This window comes from Camelus bactrianus, chromosome 3, assembly GCF_048773025.1.
Source record: "Camelus bactrianus isolate YW-2024 breed Bactrian camel chromosome 3, ASM4877302v1, whole genome shotgun sequence".
NCBI lineage: Eukaryota > Metazoa > Chordata > Mammalia > Artiodactyla > Camelidae > Camelus > Camelus bactrianus.
Window position 1 is genome coordinate 39,496,123 of NC_133541.1, and position 13,494 is coordinate 39,509,616.

Sequence of the window (13,494 nt, forward strand, 5' to 3'; positions counted from 1 at the left end):
GTTAATTTAATAGATCAGTGAGAAAAAAGTACTCAAAGGGCAACAACTCTCTAGATGCAAATGGAGGCCAAGTGATTTGCTTTGCCTTTGTGGTGGTTGTATTGATGGAATCTGTTCAAATCAGTTGAATTCAAGGCAGTGTGTATTTACTTCAGAGTATGGGTATTTCTACAGGTATCTTTGAAATGTCACTTATTTTTCACTCATATGGTATAGTGATGTTACTCTTATTTAGCTGAGGAAATCTGATACAAAATAAATAATGTACAGGGTAGGTTTGGGTAGACTGAGTACTCAGTCCAGTAAAGCAAGGGTATTGCTTTTATATATGTGTATCAATGGAAGCACATTTTTTAGTGCTTACTGGGACACTGCATGGGTTTCAGGCTCTGTAGCCATGAGGGATTTGGAAATCAGTCCCCAGAACAGAAGTTCTCAGCATCGGTGTGTCATAGTCAGCTCTGAGGTAATGTCACCAAAAATAGTGCTAATGTGTTCAGAGCTCTTAGACCTTTAATCGTGATTTGGGTGCGGGGGTGAAAGGAGGCAGTTGGGTGGAATGGGAATTTGAATGAAAACAAACCATTAGCACTTTACCTCTGGGCCTGATGATAGGTCAAGGACGTTACACCTTTCAGACAGATTATCAGTTGTAGGCTTAAACAAGAGCCCTTTAGATGAAAGAGGGTGCGGAGCGAGGGGCTGCTAGCAGGCACTGTTTCCTTGTTTAGATTGTATTTGATGAAAATCTTTACTTTGAAGTTGCTGTATTAGTAGGAATTTCACTTCCAAATGTTTACATTCTGATTATTATCAAAGCAAATCTCATAATTTTGCTATAGAGTCACCAAATTTCTACTCATTTTAGGGGACAAAAAAAAGATAGACCAGCCCACTTCTTGCACTAAAAAGGAAACACCTGTTTCTAAAAGATGCTGAGTTTTAGACTTTGTAGCATTTATATCAAGGGAGAAAGAAGACTGGATGTAGGTTTCTTGACACATTTCTTCCCAAAGGGGCTAGCACAGACTGGTCCCAGCTTGGTGCTTTCATGTCAGCATTTGTAACTCTGGCTTTAGTTAGCTTCATATACAATAATACCATTTAGGGTAAAACTGAGACTGTCATAGTAACATATTCCTGTAATAATTAAGGAGCAGTTGAGTAGAATGTGTTCATTAAGTAGAATGAACACCAGGCTGAGAGTTTGGAAATCTGAATTCTTCGGTAAGGAGCAGCCACTAAATAACTAGAGATTTTGGATGAGCTACGGTAGGTCTTAAGTATTTCAACTCAAAAATGGGAAGAATGGACTAGATCAGTTGATATCAAGCTGTGTCCTTCAGAAACCTTAGGGCTCCCTGGTAATCCTCAAAGACCACTCGGTAGGGAACAGAGAAAATGCTTAGGTGGGGCTCCATATTTCTACTTCCACTGAACTTCCACTTTGATCTCCTTTATATATTGGACTTTCTTAGAACATTTTCTTTGGAGAAATGGTTCCTTTGTTAATTTCTTTCTGAGCAATGGATTAGATGACCTCCAATGGTCTTGGCTGCACTAATATTCAACTACTCTGTTCTGACTAATAGAACTTCCATAAATTCACATATTAAATACCTTAGAAATTTAGCTTCAGATGTTTCCAGAATAAGTCAGACTTTAAAAAAATTGCCAAGAAAGACCATTTTAAATTATGCCATAAATGCCCCAATCTGGAGTTTATCTTAAAAATAAGAATAAAAATGTTTTGCTTATTTTAGAACATATCATGAATATTCATCTGAAAATACATGTTATCCTTAGAATAGAGCACCAAAAAGCACAAGAAGTACCTTCTCCTTATTCTGAAAATAATTTACTAAAGGCTAATTGAATACTTTTTTTCAACCAACATTTTAAAATATCTAGTATGTACTAGCCAGGTAACATTAGGCTTTGAAACTAAAAGAACCAAACATGTCCCTGACCTTGAAGAATGTAGTTTAGTGGGGAAGACACACACACAGGGACATTTAATTGTAAGGTCATGTGGTATATGCAGGGATAGAAGTATATGATATATATTTGAAAATTGATAGTAAAAGCATGGCAATTAAAAGCATAGGGTTTGTGTTCAAATTCTAGTTCCATTGTTTAGTAGTATTTTGGCTTCTAGTTTTATGACTTACTTGAATTACGGCTTTATTTTCTTCATTTGATAAATGAAACTAGGAAAAGTAGCCATCTCTTAGGAATTTTTTGTGCCAATTAAATGTTGCAATCAATATTAAACACCTGGCACACCATCTGCGTTTACTACTACTTAAATGGTAGCTGTTATTATTATATTGCTTGGTAGATCTTTTTTTAATCTCTTTTTGGTACCTACTAAGTGTTTGAGACAATATGTCAGTGGGTCCACTCAATGAGATTCTTCTCTCAGGGTTCATATAAGCAACAATACAATTGCCTGATAGTATAAAATTGGCACTTTGCACGGGTAGCTGACACATTGGAAATACTAATATCCATTCACTAAATGAATGAATAAATTTATACTACAAGAATGGTTACCTATGAATGCAGAGATGTATACCATGTTTCCTCACTTCTAAGATATAATTTTTCACATTGTAATTAATATCTCTGAAATTAGGATGAGTCTTAAATTGATAATATTAGCGGTGTTTTTCTTTCATATAAAATTAATGATACATCTTAGAATATTTTTTATACTCAATGAAATAAACTTCATATCTCTACTTTACCTATATATTGTGTACTCTTGGTAAGTAGGCCTGTCCCTTCATTACATTAAGAGGTACTATATTCATTTCTCATAATTCATAATTTGAAATAGAACATTTTCATTAGCTTTTCTTTTAATGGCTTTAAGTATGTGTTCTCCCTACTACCAGTCATTTATGTGATGGATGTGGGCCTAGAACTTTCTCTCTCCGCTGATAAACTCTCTGCAAAATTGTCAACTGCAATTGCATACTGACATAGGAAGGACAAGTTAGTCTTTACTGGCATAGGATAGGATGTGAGCGTTCACGAACCATCTGAATTTTAGCTGACTGAGCTATATCTCCAGAAAATCTCCCCACTACTCAGTGGTCACTTCCTGTGTCACTCTACTAAGGTTCCATCCCCTCAACTGCATCTACAGTTTAACTTCTTAGCTTTTGACACCCACTTCTGTGTGGGCTCCGTTATCTGCCTCTGTGTTCATTATTTAAGTGTTGCTCTTGGAGCGGGTGGTAGTATGCTATCTGAATTGTCATGGCAACCAGAAACTCATTTTTCTAATCTTGTCGTTGGCTATTAATTGTTACTTTATAAATCCATATGTAAAAAGGCTTTACATGCCAGAGCAAATCAGTCTTGTATGGATTGCTTTTTTTTTCCAAAATATTTTAGGATCAGATTCCAAACTAATTTCTTCACTGATTAGTGTGTCATTAGTCTAAAGACAATGGCTGCTTAGTGAGGTTGGGGACAGTAATATGTCAATTCAAAACCCAGAGTTCCTGGCCATTTGTCTATTTTATTTTCCCCTTTTTACTTTTCTGTGATAATTAAATGCAATTCCAGAGAATTTATAAAAGTGTAATATTCATATCCTAGATGCAATACTTTAATATATCAGCCTGGGGAAGTTCATTGGCTTATTCTTTGTAGATTGAAATGAGTCCTTTTGATTTTGTTCAGAATTGTCTAGCTTCCCCTGTCATTCGTATTAACAATACCTTAAAAGAGGTACTAAGTACTATCTCTTTTCCTTTAATTCCTGAAATCCATAGCAGCAGAGGCGATGGAAGAACATGACTGAATACCTTCATAGACTCTAAGTTGAAAGTAGAAATGTTTGTGATTTCATAAAGAATTTAATCTATAGTGGTTCATAATATTGAAATGGTTGTTTTTAAATTATTGCCTTTGCATTTGATGGTACTGGATATATATATATATATATATATATATATATATATATATATATATATATATATGCAGAGTGATCATTGATTGTTTACTTTGATCTGTTTCATGATGACCTCATAGGATATCAGAATTGATGATGGACATGCTCATCTGGGATTTCCATTGCATCCCAGCAGGCTCTTAAAATGTAGGGAACAATATTAGGATTTTTGTACTGGTTGCTCAGTGGATGAGACTGTATGGAGATACTTTGTACCATGTGTTATGTACTTTGGAATGTGAGTTCTATAAATATTTTATGAGCCATCAACTTACTGAGCAATATCCTAGCTAATTTTTTTATGGAGAACATAGCATCTTCTTTAGTTTTTAAAAATTATTCTTTATGCCATATGTTTTGCTTTTCATTTTGAAGGTTCTCTGGATAATTCAGGCAAAAAAGGAGTATGGCTTAAAAATACCTGAATTAGCTGCTAGGCTTGAATTCTGTAAGCTTGTGGTGCTCAAACAGGGGTACACATCAGAGAAAACCTGAAGAGATTTATAAATAAGATAGTTTAAAGACTCTCAGACCTCCTGATTCAGAAGCCTCCAGAGAGGACCCTGGATGTGTCTTTTTAAATAGATTTCAGGTGCCTCTAGCCCCTTCATTCTGGCTAAGAACCACAGACCTGCTAAATACTCTGTTGCTGATTTATATGGTACAAATCTTATAATTTGTATCTCTTGATTTAGCATTTTTGAGAAATCCTTACATATGGAATCTTTCTAAATTTCTGCTTTGAAAGCCAACTTTTGATTATATTCATACACCTTCTCTTACATTCGTGTTACATGTAGCAAACAAAGTACCTTCATTTCATCCTTACCACCATCTTGTGAGATAGGCCATGACCAAGGTGCATGAATGTGCAATTTGGCTCACAGCACATAAACCCCTGGTTGAGGAAACTGTGGGGCCTCAAACCTGGTCCACACAATGAGAACTAAACTGTGAGCCTGCACCAGGCTGGATTAGCACAGAGGGGATGTCTTCTTCTAATTCTCACAAAGGCGTGCCATGGGCCTGCAGCAACTCTGAGGTAAGCAAACAAGGGCTTCTTTTCCCCATTTAAGACATGAAGAGCTTGAGAGACTTAGAGAGGATCATCAGCTCTTCCAAGGTTTCACAGGTAATGAGTGACCAGCTCAGACAATGTTACTTAGCTTAATCAAGTACTTTTTTATTGTACTGGAAATTATTTTTGTAAATTATTTGAGATACACATGTAATTCCATCAGAATAATTTACAAATGGTCTGGTTGTTCATTAAAACTGGTTCCTGCCCATATTAACACATAAAATGAATTTCTTCTTCTTTTCTGGGGCAATTTAGTTAACTTTGGTTGTGACTTGTATTTGAAAATGTATAGTCATTGAAACAAAACAAAACAGCCATCTGATAACCTTGAAATTCCAGGCTATGCTAAACATCTTAATTATAAAAATGGGAACATTATTAAAACTTCTAGTAGTTTTCATACAGAGGATGACGTGTATAAGATCATCCTTCATGGTATGCTTTTCCTGTGACAGACTGGAAATAGTCGTAGGCTGGAGATGAGAAAACAGCTTCTAGTCCTGATATTCTCCCTGACTTCATGCATGCATAGCCCAATTTATGATGAAACAATAATCCTCTGGCTTTTTTTTTTTTTTTTTTTTTTTTTTTTTGCTAGAAATTAGTCCTGCACAAATGTGTTCCTTGGCTAGTCTGCGTGGTTCCAAGTTCAGGCTTTTGTGTTTTTCTGGCCATGTCCCCGTGCCCTCACCAGCTGCCACTGTGCCCCAGATCTCACCAGATTACTCTCAGTGGGACACAACTCTTCTCTCTTGACCCTTGCTGCTGCCAGCATCACTTTTGCCTTGTATTTCCCAAGCCTGGATATAAAACCTTCCTCTCAACTCTTCATGTATGACAGAGATCAGGCCGTAAGTGTGGTGTGTCTTCATTAAAGGCTTGCAGTAGTGGATAGAAAGTTCAACACCAAGAATAACTCATGATGCTCTCTTTCTGGGCTGGTTCCCTGTGTTACTACCAGCCTGTCTCCCTGTTCCAGGCATGGCTCACTCAAAAAGACATAGAGTCCAAGCATAATTGACTCTCAGCTACAGAAAGAGAAGGAGGACTTTTTTTCCTCATCTCATTTTAAAACCTGCCTCCATAGTCTTCAGTTTCTGTTCTAGGTTCCTATTTTTTAGGATTATTAAGAGTGGCAGCATCTGTTCAATTTAGGAGAAACCTCCCTTCTTCCTAGAAGGATGTGGTATCTCCCTATGGACCCTACAAGACAGTCAGTTCAGAGTCATTAGTCAAGTCAGACAATTAATCAGGAAATTAATCGAGGTCTAAATTATTCCACCTTTAATGCTAGTCCATGTGGGACACTGATTCTCTGTCAGTGTGTAGTTAAGTTCTGTCTTATTCTCTCCTCTGAAGATTTCAAATAATCTTGGGTCCAGGGTTGAAGGTCACTTGTTATACCTCTCTGTTCTAATATGTTCATTTTCTAATATGTCAAATGGACAAGGAAAAATCCTTTATACGGTTTTTAAAGGATCATATATAGTGCATGAAATCATGCTATTTAAGTGGTAGATTTTATAAAATACGAAGTTTTAAGTTTTGTATGTATTTATGTATTAGTTTTCATTTAACAACTACTAATTGCCATGTACCATGCACTGTTGTAAATGCATTTAAACATGACACATTTCAAGACATCCCTTTGAAGTACTATTATTATCTTAATTTTCTCTTTAAGACTCAGAGAGGTTAAGTAGTCTGCCCAAGGTCACACAGCTAGCAGTGGAGGAATCAGTCTGGTTCTAGAATCCACGTTCTTAGCCATCTTGCGTAGCTTAGAATTACACGGACTTTGCCATCCTGAAGATGTGACCAGAATAAGCAAAAAAAAAAAAAAAAAATTGCCTGCAATATGAAGGAATCCTTAAGTTAGGATTTTAATGGAAAAAATTAGCCAAATATATAAATCATCAAGAAAATAAAGATCTGTGTTCTTTCAGATGCCAGTTTTGTGCAGCTCGTTATTGAATTTGTATGTGTACAGTTGTTGATAGAAAACAAAAATAAGGCCCCTATCTTTAAAGTAGGGCCTTACTACTTAAAGTGTGGTCCAAGGACTAGCAACATCTCTGCATCACTTGAGAGTTTATTGATTTGAGGATTTTGAGACCTACTGAATCGGGATCTGGATTCTATCAAGAACCTCAGATGATTTCTGTGCATATTAACATTTGAGAAGCTCTGGTCTGGAGCAGTATATGTTCCAGCATTGACATAAAATTGTAATATGACACAGGTGTAAGCAGTTGTTTGCCAGACGTGTCCAGGAAGGGCATCAATACGTTGGCCTACCTAGAATGTACTCGCAGAATGCTTCTCTTCAACCTCGGGAGAACTCTGTGCTAGTGAATGGTATTTACCATTAGGAAACATCCCTCTTTAAAGTTTCTTCCATCTGCTACAGACCTCCTAGACACGCTCCATTTTCAGGCTCTGAGGTGATGAAGGTGCATGTCATTCTTTCCAGAGCATAACTTGTTTGAACAGAGATGCAGGCACGTTAGTGTTATCTGGGTGATGGAGGCTGTCCTGATACATCACTTGTGTCTTTGGTGATTTCTGCTCCTGGTTTATGCTTTGATCCTTATCCTCCAGCACAAGGGATTTCTTTTTTTTTTTTTTTTTTTTTTTTTAATTGAAGTATAGTTGGTTTACAATGTTGTGTTAATTTCTGGTGTAGAGCATAGTGATTCAGTTATACATACATAAATATTCCTTTTCATATATTTTTCATTATAGATTATTGTAAGATACTGAATCTAGTTCCCTGTGCTATACAATAGGACCTTGTTGTTTAGTATTTTATATATAGTAGTTAATATCTACAAATCGCAAACTCCCAATTTATCCCTGCATCCCCCTCTTTACCCTCCGGGAACCATAAGTTTGTTTTGTGTGTCTGGCACAGGGTATTTCTGACTCCTACCTCTCCACATGGCTCCTCTAGTCTGGCCCAGACCTCAGTGTACCGGGATATGGTCTGAACACTCTTAGCAAGTTTCTCTTGTGCCTTCCTGTCCTGCTTAGACCTCCTGATACCCATCTGAGCACCCCTTCCAGATTCTGAGAATTGCTGTTATCCGTAGCTTTGCCCGATGGTGGACTCTCTTCTCCATGCTGGAGGTGACTGCTTGTGTGCTGTCTAGGGGACCGCTCTTACACAGAGTTGAACCCAGCTTTGATCTTTCTTTTCCAGGCTTGCTCGGCCTCGTGTTCCTTCACAACTTTACAGCATCCCTTGCCCTGCACAGAGATCTAGGCCCGTAGGCACTTCTCGTGGATGAGCATGAGAGCACAAATGCGCTGCAAAAAAGGTAAGGCTATGAATGCATTCATCATAGGAGAACTGAATTCTGTTTCAATTTCTGCTGTCAGAACAGCCTATTCTTCTAAGTAAAAACATAAGCCAAACACAGTCTAATTTGGTTTAGTAGAAAAAAATTGAATCTCATGATCAAATCAGATTGGGTATTTTATGACCCAATCAGTTGTAGAAATGAAATAATGTGCCTTGAGCTCCTCACTGGATGCTTGGTCTCTGGTCGGTGTGTTAATAAGTGCTAGCTCTCTTTCTTCTGGCAATCAGTTCAAATGAAATAGAAAAGGTCTGTTTTGATGCAGTGGGTAAACCTGGCTTTAGTGTCTATATTCTAAGTCTGTCTTACTGGGGGCATATGTTAAGCATCATAAGAAAGGTCTGAGGCCGTTAAATTCTACTGGACACCATTAGAGCCAGCAGCACATCAGCTAGAGAAGTCGTTATTTTTTCGACAATGGTTTTTCTGTAACCGATAAAAGCTACAGAACAGTCTTTACAAAACCCAGGGTTTCTGTAGGAGTGTGAGGCCAGCTTGCAAATGAACAGTGTGTGTTCTGTTCGACTTGGTTCAAATCATTGAGCATCTGGTTTGTGCAGATAATAGAGAGCATTTGTCCAGACACCTGGCATGTGCAAATTGCTTCTCATTTTTATACTTGCAAATTAGGAATCCAAGACCCCTGCAAGGTTATGAATAAATAACAGGGCTAAGAGCTTACAGACCAAAGTCATTGTTAAAATAAACAGGCTTTAGCTCAAGATTTCACAAGCCAGCCACCCGGCAAGTAGTGCATTCCCAGCTCTGCACTGTCATCTTTTTGGCTTATGATCATCAGTCATTTCTTTTTCTTTTAAAGGGATGATCCCCATTTCCTCATTTTGATGGCCTTTGGCAGATGGCTTCCAGAAGAAATATGGTTTAATATAGTGAGCTTGGTTGGTTCGAAGCTGAGGTTAGAGGTCCTTCCTTTTCTATCCCTGCTAAAGTCTCAGAAGAGTTGACCCTGGACAAAATTATGAGGAAGTATATCCTTCCGTTCCATGAGGTTTCCCCTTTCTCTACCCTGACTTTGCCCTTTGAAGGATTGCCTCCCACAAGTGTTCTTTTTCTTCTTCCCGCTTCCAAAATCTTGTTTTCAGGAGATATATGCCGAAAAACTCATACTAATGAGCAGACAGCTGTTAAAATTGTAATATATTCCTTTTACCAAGAGTATTGGTATTTTTAACTGGAGGCAAGAAACCACATGTCAGGGAAAAAAAATCAGGATCTGTTCATTGCAAAATGTTAGGCATTAGTGAGCAGGTGGAGAAACTATTTCAGTGGGGGAAGGAGGTTTTGAGTTTCATTAACTCCACACAGGCTACTTGCCCTGCCTGCACATAAGACAGGCTGTTCTTTGGAGCTGGAAAGTTAGGACTGAAGTTAAAGGGTCGAGGAAAGGAGTGGACATTGTGAGGATCTGTGGAGGACAAGAGAAAGAAGAGATGTTTGTGTAATGCTAAGCGGTTGAAGTTATCTTTTTTATTAAGAAATTGAGGCTTTAGACTAAGAGATGGAAAATAAGAGTGCTTACAATTTCTACTTAATACCATGGAGTGGAGGTTATCCTGAATATCTAATGTGCTTTCAATGTAAACACATACTTTTGAAGAGTGATAATACCTTATGTAAAAGCTTGAAGTCATTGTTCATTTTGTTAATATTCTTACTTGGCTTCAGATTCTGCTTGCTTAAAGTCATGCACTTTTGCACAGAAAAGAAACCTTATGCAGTGAAGTTTAATCATATATGGTGTGGTAACCAGTCTCCAAGATGGCCTCCAGTAACTCTTGCTTCCTGGTATCCATGCCCTTGTGTAATATTTTTCTACATTGAATATTGTGACAGGTAGGATATTATGGAGGTGACACTGACTTCTGCATGGTTAGGTCACAAATCCATGAAAGCTTCTGTCTTGTACTCTCTGCATTACTTGCTCTGGATGAAGCCAGATGCCCTGGGATAAGAACATACAAGTAGCCCCATGAAAATCCCAGGAGGAGAGGAAGTTAGGTCTCCTGCTATTAACCAGCTCCAACTTGCCAGCCAAATGAATACCTCCTGTTGCAAGCAGATTCTCCAACCTCAGTTAAGCCTTCAGATTAAAAACTTCTGCCAACATCTTGATTGCATTCTCAAGAAAGACCCTGAGCCAGAATCACCTAGTTAAGCTATTCCCAAATTCCTGACTCACAAAAGGTTTGAGAGCTAATAATTTTTTCTCGTTATTTTGAGCCAGTATTTTGAGGGGTAATATGTTATGCAGCAATAGCTAACTAATACATATGAATAAGGTAGGGATCTAGGCTGAAAGTTTGGATAGAAAAGTCAAAGAATCAAGTCAATAAATCTGATTCAGTGGCCTACCATGTCCCAGCATGATTCTAAATCTAGAATTTAGAAAGCACAATATCCCTATCCTCAGACAACTTATGGCATGGTTGGATATATGTGCTTCATCCACATCACCAAAGAGAAGAGTGAAGAGAAAGATCTGCCTGTGTTCTGCAGATTTTATATGTTGTAGAAAGGAGAAGGGTAGTGTAGGGTAGACCAAATAGTTAATGATCTGTAGAGAATGTGGCACAAGAGATATCCACAAAATACTTAGGACCACCTGAATGGATTCAAGAAAAGTTTTTTTTCTGGTGGGAAGAATGTGATTAGAAGGCATGATAAAAATGAGCAAACTCATTGTGGGAGGTTTAGTGTGTGTGTGTGTGTGTGTGTGTGTGTGTGTGTGTGTACACATGTAGAAGGGTCTTAAATGCTAGTTTTTAAAAAAATTTTCTGATAGTGGAATATAATCTGAGAAATAGGAAAAATATTAAAAATTCTTAAGTATTAGACATCATTTTGGAATCATATTTTAAGAAACCTAATCTGATTTTAGACTGCAGAGTGAATTAGGAGAGTGAAAATCACTGAGAGGATCCCGTGGTAATCTAGGTTTGAGGGAGATTTAGTTGGGACATGAGACTGGGGAGGAAGGGCAAACCTATGAGAAGACAGAAAGGCCAAGTGACTATGTCTCCTCCCTTGGACTGTGAGCACCCTGCTGTCAGGAACTGTTATTGTTCCCAAGCACATAACTGACATTAGTAAATGCTCAATGTATATTTATTGAGTGCATGCATGAAGCAGGGCCAGTCCTTGGCAGAGATGTCAGTAAATAGATAGTTAATCAATAATTGGCAAAATTGGGCCTCAGGAAGTGTGGACAACTCCCGTCCAAGCCCATTCTCCTGTTCATCATTCTCTTGTTCACTGGCCTTCTTTTAGGTGTAGACTAAGAGTGTGTTAACTTGCCACCCCAGGGTCTTTCCTCCTATGCTATTTGCTCTGACTGCTGACCTAGGGCTGACTGCTTCTAGGTCAGTAAGGTAATGACAGATGTAAGGCTCATTTGATTAGTATCTGGCTCTCCTATTACAATGCAAATAAGTTCCAAAAGGAGAGGGACCTGTCTGCTGGAATCACTGTTATACTGCAAGGTGTTTTATTACATACATGTAAGTGAAGAATGAGATACCACGTTTTTCTCTTCTTCTCCATCACATTTCTTACTGTCTAGAATACCCTCATGCTCTCCATTTCTCTTCCTGAACAGCTGTTTATCTCATATCTCATATTCTATCTGTGCAGAAAAGAGATGACAAAGCGGGCCCAAGACTGCTATCCTTAAAAAGGGCAGCTGGCGTGGTTAGACCTTGGCTGGTGTCAGGAATATGAATTTCTGGTTGGCTCCCACCATAACCTCACTGATAGGAGTGGTTTGTTGTACCTAAATTGTTTGTACAAACAATGTTCATATTGGCCACTTGCTTTTTTCTGGGAGTCTGGAATTTTTGTACAGGTTAGGCAGAGAGTACCTTTGTGGCCAGATCCCAATAAAAACTCTGGGCACTGAGTCTCTAATGAACTTCCTGATGGACAACATTTCACACACGTTGTCACAATTCAGTGTTGGAAGAATTAAGCACATTCTGTGTGAGTCTATGTGGAGAAGACTCTTGGAAGCTTGCACCTGGTTTCCTTCATTCTTCTCCTCATGTGCCTTTTCCTTTTACTGATTTAGTTCTGTAAATAAAAGAAATAAAATAAAAAGAAATCACAGCTGCAAGTACAACTATCTACTGAGTCCTGTGCATCCTAACAAATCATAGAAACAGGGAGTGGTCTTGAGGAACCCTGACCGCACCACCATTGGCAAATTCTGTCAGCATTGCTTTGAAGATATACCCTGAATATGACTATTTATCCTCTCCTTCACTGTTTCCACCCTTGTCAAAACCATTATCATCTGTCTCCTAGTTGATACTCTAACCATGCTCCCTATTTCCAGTCCGCCTTTTTTCTGAGCAGAGCAGAGAAAACTGATCAATAGATAAACATGACCTGTCACTCTGCTCAGACCCTCCAGTGACCAGACATCCCACTCAAAGAAAAAGTCAGAGCTTATCTGACCTACATAGCCTGGCTGCCCATCACCCGCAAGCCCACATGTCCTTCTGACCCCACTTCGTTCATTCCTTCCAGCCAGCAGGTGTGCCTGCTCTGCCTCACAAGCACTTTCTCCCCTCAGAGCCTTCACACACACAGGCAGTTTGACCAGGAAAGTTCTGCCCAGATAGATCTGTGTGGCTCAACCCTTCACTTCCCTTAGACTTTTGATCAAATGTGGCCTTCATATGAGGCCTTCCCTAGGCACCCTACCTGAAATGTCAACCCTCCTCTGTTCTTCTCACCCTTTTTTACCTTTTCCCTTAACCCTTATTATCAACCTATTATATGTGTTGCTTATTTACATTGTTTATTGTTTGTCTCTATGTCTGGAAGTTCATCTTCATGGGAGCAGGGATTTTTGTCTGTGTTCACTGGTGAGTCTTTGGTGCTTACAACAGCTCCTCACATACAGAAGGAACTCAATAAATACTTGCTGAATGAATGCATAAATGAATGAATGAATAATACACAACCCAGCCCCAAATATCACCTTTTCTGTACAGCTTTTCCCAATTCCCCAGAACCTCTTGTGTATACTTTTTTTGTGTATTTTATCTCATTATCCATGTTTG

At 38.5% G+C, this 13,494-nt stretch overlaps 1 long non-coding RNA gene across 1 annotated transcript in view; it reads left to right on the forward strand.

Annotated features, from left to right (window-relative positions):
• The window catches only part of LOC141575231 (uncharacterized), a 371,436-nt gene that overhangs the window by 63,804 nt on the left and 294,138 nt on the right, over window positions 1-13,494 (forward strand). The window contains exon 2 of the long non-coding RNA XR_012502670.1: window positions 8,251-8,368. This is a non-coding gene — a long non-coding RNA (uncharacterized LOC141575231). The remainder of the gene's footprint in view (window positions 1-8,250; window positions 8,369-13,494) is intronic.